This window comes from Poecilia latipinna, unplaced genomic scaffold (genome assembly GCF_001443285.1).
Source record: "Poecilia latipinna isolate Pla-1442-1.1 unplaced genomic scaffold, P_latipinna-1.0 Scaffold4154, whole genome shotgun sequence".
NCBI lineage: Eukaryota > Metazoa > Chordata > Actinopteri > Cyprinodontiformes > Poeciliidae > Poecilia > Poecilia latipinna.
In genome coordinates, this window is record NW_015116770.1 from 1 (window position 1) to 6,368 (window position 6,368).

A 6,368-nucleotide genomic window follows, 5' to 3' on the forward strand; every position below is an offset into this window, starting at 1 on the left:
GGGGGAGGGAGGTTGTCGTCACTTTGTCTTTTGCTAGGAGACCCAGCTTAGTTTTTATGTAATGAGTTAAATCAAAGTAGATTCTTGGTATTTACAGGATGAGATATTGATATGTCAACATGTTTTTCTCCCATGACTGACTGACATTTTAAATAGAAAGTTATTTCTTCCAGTCGATTATTAGCATGGTAGACCACCTGGCTCTACCCCCACAGCCGTAAGCGTAGCTATTTGTAGATTGTTGTTTTTGTACAATTAATCACTATACCTAGCTTTGTAAACTTGAAATGTAAATATGCACACAGTTGTAGTTCTTGCAGGAATGGCACTCTCAACAAGGCCCTCCTTCTGCAGCACTCTAACAATTAAAATGCAAACAATTATCTGAATTTTGTTTTCTTTTTGTAGCAGTAAGCGGGTAACGCTTACTGCTACACCACTTCTACACCACTCCCACTTGTGGGAGTGGTGTAGAAAGCTATTTGGTTCTTATTTTCCTTAGAGATATCATTATGATTTTTAAACAATTTTCTTCTTCTCAGGGTACAGGGGAAGAAAACTGATGTCAGAGTTCCTGGTGAATTTCTTGTAACATATTTGGTCTATTAAGTCACAACATTCAGTTTATTTTAAAGAGGACATTTTATTTCCATTACTTTTTATTTTTCAACTGCAGAATCACGCATATATATATATATATATATATATATATATATATATATATATATATATATATATCCTATGTTTGTCCTTATCTTGATCTCTATTAGCTCCTCTTTATATCAAGCATAAAAGAGGAGATGGTTTTATAAGTAAAATACATCATGTCTCTAATTAGTCAAATGGCAGACTGTTAAATTAAATATTAGTGCAATTTAATGTGTATATTTGCCATGTTGGAAATATGACAAAGTTCATTGAGCAAACTGTCTGTTGCAAAAAAAAAGAATAAAATCAGTTTTTAAAAGTAATGCATTGAAAAAATTTGTTTTTGAACATGTGATTACATAGAATTTTCTTTATTCAACAAGTCTTAACAAAACACATAGCTCCAACAAATATATCCAACAATGACTTAGGAAAGCAAAAACACCTTTACATTTAAAATAATTTGTTTTGTGGTAGTTGTACTTTTTAGCAGCACAAATGCCTAATCAGTGACCAGTCCCATCATTTTGTATGTTAAAGTTATGACACAGGGGTGTACTGTCCCGATTCTCACATTTTTGCTGCTTCTAAACCTGCGCACTTAAACCCTTAGGTGCACTTGACTGAATCCACACTTCATAGCGGGGCGTAGGGTGTGCACTGAGCATTGGGAATGGGCCTTTGTTGTGGTGAACCAGCTGTAGTGGAGCAGGGAGCTGTGATTGACAGCTCCAAGACCCACCTCCTGACTCTGATTGGTTGTTTCTGACTAATGCTGTATTTCTGTAGATGGCAGCAGGACTACAGGGTGGTCTCCATTTTTCACAGCTCTGTCTCTTATTACACTGTCACAATATAGTGACAGTTTTAATAAATATGTAAAAACACATTTAGAAGTGACATAGTGCAATTTTAGTTCTTAAATTTAAATGTTAAACAGTTTAAGGCTTTTAATGCATCTATGCTAAAACCATTAAATCAGTTTTAATAGTATTGTCATTCTTTATATATTGAAAGTATAGATTTATGGTCTGTATTAAATTCTAAGCACTTATGGGGCCCCTGAAAGTCTGGGGGGCCCTTAGCACCGGCCTAGTCCTGTTGTGGCTCAGGATGGCTTTGTGTCTGACGAGCATAACACAGGTTGTTTTAAGACCAAGCCAGCAACTGATCACTTAGCTAGGATCTAACTGAAGGGCAAACTACAGTTGAGTGTTTTAATGCCAGCCGAGACCTCAGTGAGCCTGTGGTGGAGCGCCCCCACCAGGGCAAACCCTGCTCTACCATAGAAATGATGCATTGACCTGTTGTACTTATTTCTCTAATGTGGAAGAGTCTATTCTGAAGCTTGTCTGTCCATTCTGTCCCAGGGCCATTGTAGCGCTGGTGTACAATGTTCTAAAGGCCTTCATGGAAATGAACAGTACCTTATTCGATGAGCTCACCGCCACCTACAAGTCAGACCGTCAGCGGTAAGAGCCCAGAATCCTGTCGCTTTCTTTCTGCTGCCATGCAGCAGAAGCATGCAGAACATTTACAATCAGACTGAAGCAACATTTTGGTTTGGGTTATGCACCCACACCACTGCTAAAGTATTCACGCTCCATCTTTTCTGCATTTTATGACATTCTAAGAACAAACCTGTCACTAGAAATGTATTTGACGGACCAACACAATGTTTCATAACTGTGAAGTGGAAGGAAAATGTGTGGTCTTCATAAATAACAGTTAGGCATGGTGTCCCTTCCATGGTGTCCAGCTGTTAGGACACTACAGTTAAACTACGCTCTATACTGTAGGTAGTTGGTATGGCTAGTGAAGGTATAAATACAGAATAACACCATGGTGATGCATTCTTTAGAATGTGTGGTTCTTCTGGCTCACCGTCTTCATTCTCCTCCTCTGGGTCAGACTCTGACTCCAACATGGGAGGTTGGATGGACGAGTCTTCTGCTGCTGACATCTTTAATAAACTTGGGAATAAAAAGTTTCTCTGTTGGTACATAATTGTATCGCTGCTATTAAACTACAAAAATGGCCAACTGGGGTGGAGTGGAACGTTGTGTTACCTGGAGGAGGGCGGGGCATGAAATGTCTCACATTTAAAAAGACAGCAGCAAAACGAGTTGCTCTTAAAAGAGCCTCAGAGCAGAGGTAAAGGAGGGTCTGTGGAGCTGCAATAACCAGGAATTCAGACCAAAGGATTGAAGTTTTACTGCATATAGACCGTAAGCAAATGATTTGCATGTGAAAAGGGATAATTTAAAAGTATATGTCCACTTTAAATTTCCCTTGGAATCAAAGTATTTTTTTAATTTAAATTGATTTTCCATCCAGTGTAACATAGTTTAAGCTGCTTTGCACAGAAATCTGGTGTTGAACTGCTGGACTGGTTCTACACCACATGGTGCCACACTCCTCACCAAGGAAGGAAGACCACGAGTCATTTGCTACACATGCTACTTTGTGACACTGACTCAGACTTGGAGAATATTGAAGTTTGTGGTTGGAATGTGACACAATGTTCAAGGAGTATGAGAACTTTTGGATTAATTTGGGTTTTATATTCCAAAACTCAAATTATTCCGGTCAAGAAATCTTCAGGGGCCTCATGCATAAAGAGTGCGTGGGCACAAAAAAATGTGCTGCGCCATATTTTACGCACAAGTCGGCATGCATAAAAATTTACTTTGTGTCAAAGTTTGCGTAAATATACACACACTTTTTTGCTGGCGTGAAAATGTGCGGCAACCACGCAAACTTTTTCTTTGGACAATATCAAACTACAAAGCCTCAAAACTCACCTAAATACACTGAAGTCTGACTACAATTAATGTTATTTAGACCAAGAAGCACCAAACCCATTGTTTTTCATGATTTTAATATTTTAATTGTTTGAATGTAAACGATGAAACTGAACCGCATTTATCCTCAGACAATAAGCTAACACACACACAAAATTAAAATAAAAGTATGTGAAAACCTCACTCGAATGTAAATAGTACTTTTCCTCAGTTTTTTGTCTCAAAGCTGTAACGCATTGGTCCGTGCACCGAAGCGCATGAAATGCATCTGCAGGGTAATTTCATTCTCACAAAAAGAAGAAAACAGGGTTGGATCAGCAGATTCACCCAAACCTGCTGATTAAAAATAACCAACAGGTTTATTTTTAAGGTGATCAAAGTGTGTATGCAATCACACGTATATAAGTAGCTGTGCAAATGTGTGCAGCATAATTGTGGAGCGCTTTGGCTCTGATTTAGAACGTTAATGGAGGGATTCCGAGGGAGTCTGTGTATAGAGATCATATTGATCTGCTGGGAAATATTGATAATGGTTCATTATCATTTAGATTAATCCAGACTGATCATCCTGGAGCTCTGAGCAAAACTTAAAGAAGGAGCCGTATATTACCGGTGCAACTGCAGTCATCCTTCAGTTGAGCCATGCCCGCTTTGTGAATGCACCTTTAAGGACTGAAAGCATCTTTATTTTGTAAATGTACAACTTATGCACATGATTTCTCTATTTAGAGTAAACGTCCATTTTCCTCACTCAAATGACTCTGACGCTGTCTGTCTTTAAATCCCAGCTGAGTGCGCTGCTGTTCAAACAGTCTTTGTGTACTGTTTTATACATGAGGCCCCAGGACTTTTCTAGAGGTGTGTGTGTGTTTGTGTGTGTGTGTGAGAGAGAGCGAGCTCACACCTATTGTGCTGTTTTAGTGAGAAGAAGAAGGAGAAGGAGCGTGAGGAGCTGTGGAAGAAGCTGGAGGACCTGGAGCTGAAGCGGGGCCTTAGGAGTGACGGGATCATCCCCACTTAACAGAGACAGAGCCCTGCTCCCCGTTCGTCCCACTCCCTTCCACTTCAGCCATGTCTGCCCAGAGCTCGTGATACAGGCTGTGGTCTCTGGACTTCCACAGCACCGCTGGTTTCTTAATCCTTTTATTATGATTTTGTTCTGTTTTGTTTCCTCTTGTGTTTGTGCGACTTAGTTTACTGTAGATTCATCACGTCTGTTTTCATTATTTCAGCAGCACTGTAAATAATTATTTTCCCCTAATGTTATTGCAAAGAGATAAAAAAAGAACAACAATAATAAAAAGGAAAAAACAGAAATGGAGAAAATGACTTGTGTGTGAGAGGGGAATCTAAACAAAAACAAAAACAAAAAAACCAGATGGCATCAAAAAGCCATTAGGTTCCTGGGTTTTTCTTCACCCCACTCCTCTTTTTCAGTGCATCGCACATTTAACTTTCATTTTCGCTCCTCTTGTTGGTGTCCTCTCCTGTCTGCGCTGTTTGGATTGACTAGATTCAGCGTTGCCCTCCAAAAGCAGTCCAAAACTGTGGTCTCTCGCCTGTTGGCAGTTTGTCCATCCTGCAGGAACAGACCCACTCTGTAGACGGGGCCTTTCCAAAGCCCTCCGAGTGTGTTTACATGCATGGTCAGGAATGTCACAGGAAAAGCTAGAAGATGTCTGGGTTATGTTTAGTTCAACATGTAGGCTTTCCTTTTATTTTAGAGGAAGATTAGCTGAATTTGAAGATCCTGATGTGAAGATGTTTATTCAAATGGCTCCAGCACAGAATAATAATGCAGCAGGTTTGTTAATGCAGTCAGTTTGGAATCCTCTTCATTTCTGCATGAATACACGAGTCTGCAAGCTGTTGTTGGTCGATACATTTATGTACTGAAAACTGTAGGATTTTTGGCTTTAGTGCATTTAATGAACGGGGAGACTAATTTTTAGTATTTTGATCACCAGTCATGGGAAAATTCTTGCTGACTGGTGCAACTGATAAACAGCCTCTGATTTTACTGATAATTGGTGAACAGCAGCAGTCAAAAACAGAAGGATAATTTCCTGTCGATGCCTGATTCTTTTCCTGTTGAAGTTGGTGCTCTAGCGATCTTCAGTTAGATTCAGGGTTAATTGTTTTTCCTTTGCTTTAGTGCCATCTAGTGGTGGGAACAGCAGAAATGGCAAAAAAAAAAAAAACACTTCTAAAATATATATTCTAGTTTTTAATAAAAGCCTCCACCAGAAATGTGTTTAAGCCACTGTTCCGTTTTTTATTGTTTGTATAATGTGTAGAGTGTTTGACCAGTTTAGTTTCAGTTCATGACAATTTCTCGCTCTGTGGACTGCATGTAAACACACTCTCATTCCCTCCCTCAGAAATCTATCGGTCTGTTCATCCCTCAGTTCTTCCAGCTGTAGGAGACATGTTGGTTGCGGTCTGGTACTGGTACCAGTCTGCCGTAACTGACACACCAAGATATAAACAGGAACAAATTGTAAAGTGCACCAAACTCCTCTTCCTCCTTTTTGCCACTGGAGGGCGCTGCGTTGACTTCACAGTATTACTGCAGATTAAAGACGACCCTGTATATTATTTAATGCAGTACCCTGATATTCCTGTATCTTGTAGTAATTTAGCATTTTTTTTTTTTTTTTTTTTTTGGGTTGGGGATTGGGGGGAGGATTATCCAGTATATAAAGAGGTATTATGGAACAAGACTTCCTACTATACATGTTAGTGTTTTCCCCTTTTGGTATGTTCATTTTTTTTGTCTCACTTTTCTCCCTCTGCTCTTGGTTTTTATCTTTTCAATATTTTTTGTTCATTAGAGATATATGTATATCTTTTTTTTTTTTTTTTTTTTTTTTAGGGGGAGGGGGGGGAGTTTTTTGGGGGGTGGGTTGAACGAGG

At 39.3% G+C, this 6,368-nt stretch overlaps 1 long non-coding RNA gene across 1 annotated transcript; it reads left to right on the forward strand.

Annotated features, from left to right (window-relative positions):
- Nucleotides 1-1,905: 1,905 nt before the first annotated feature.
- Nucleotides 1,906-5,653, forward strand: LOC106942276 (uncharacterized). The gene is made up of 2 exons (XR_001423595.1): nucleotides 1,906-2,120; nucleotides 4,374-5,653. It is a non-coding gene; the product is annotated as an uncharacterized LOC106942276 (long non-coding RNA).
- The last annotated feature ends 715 nt before the right edge of the window (nucleotides 5,654-6,368 follow it).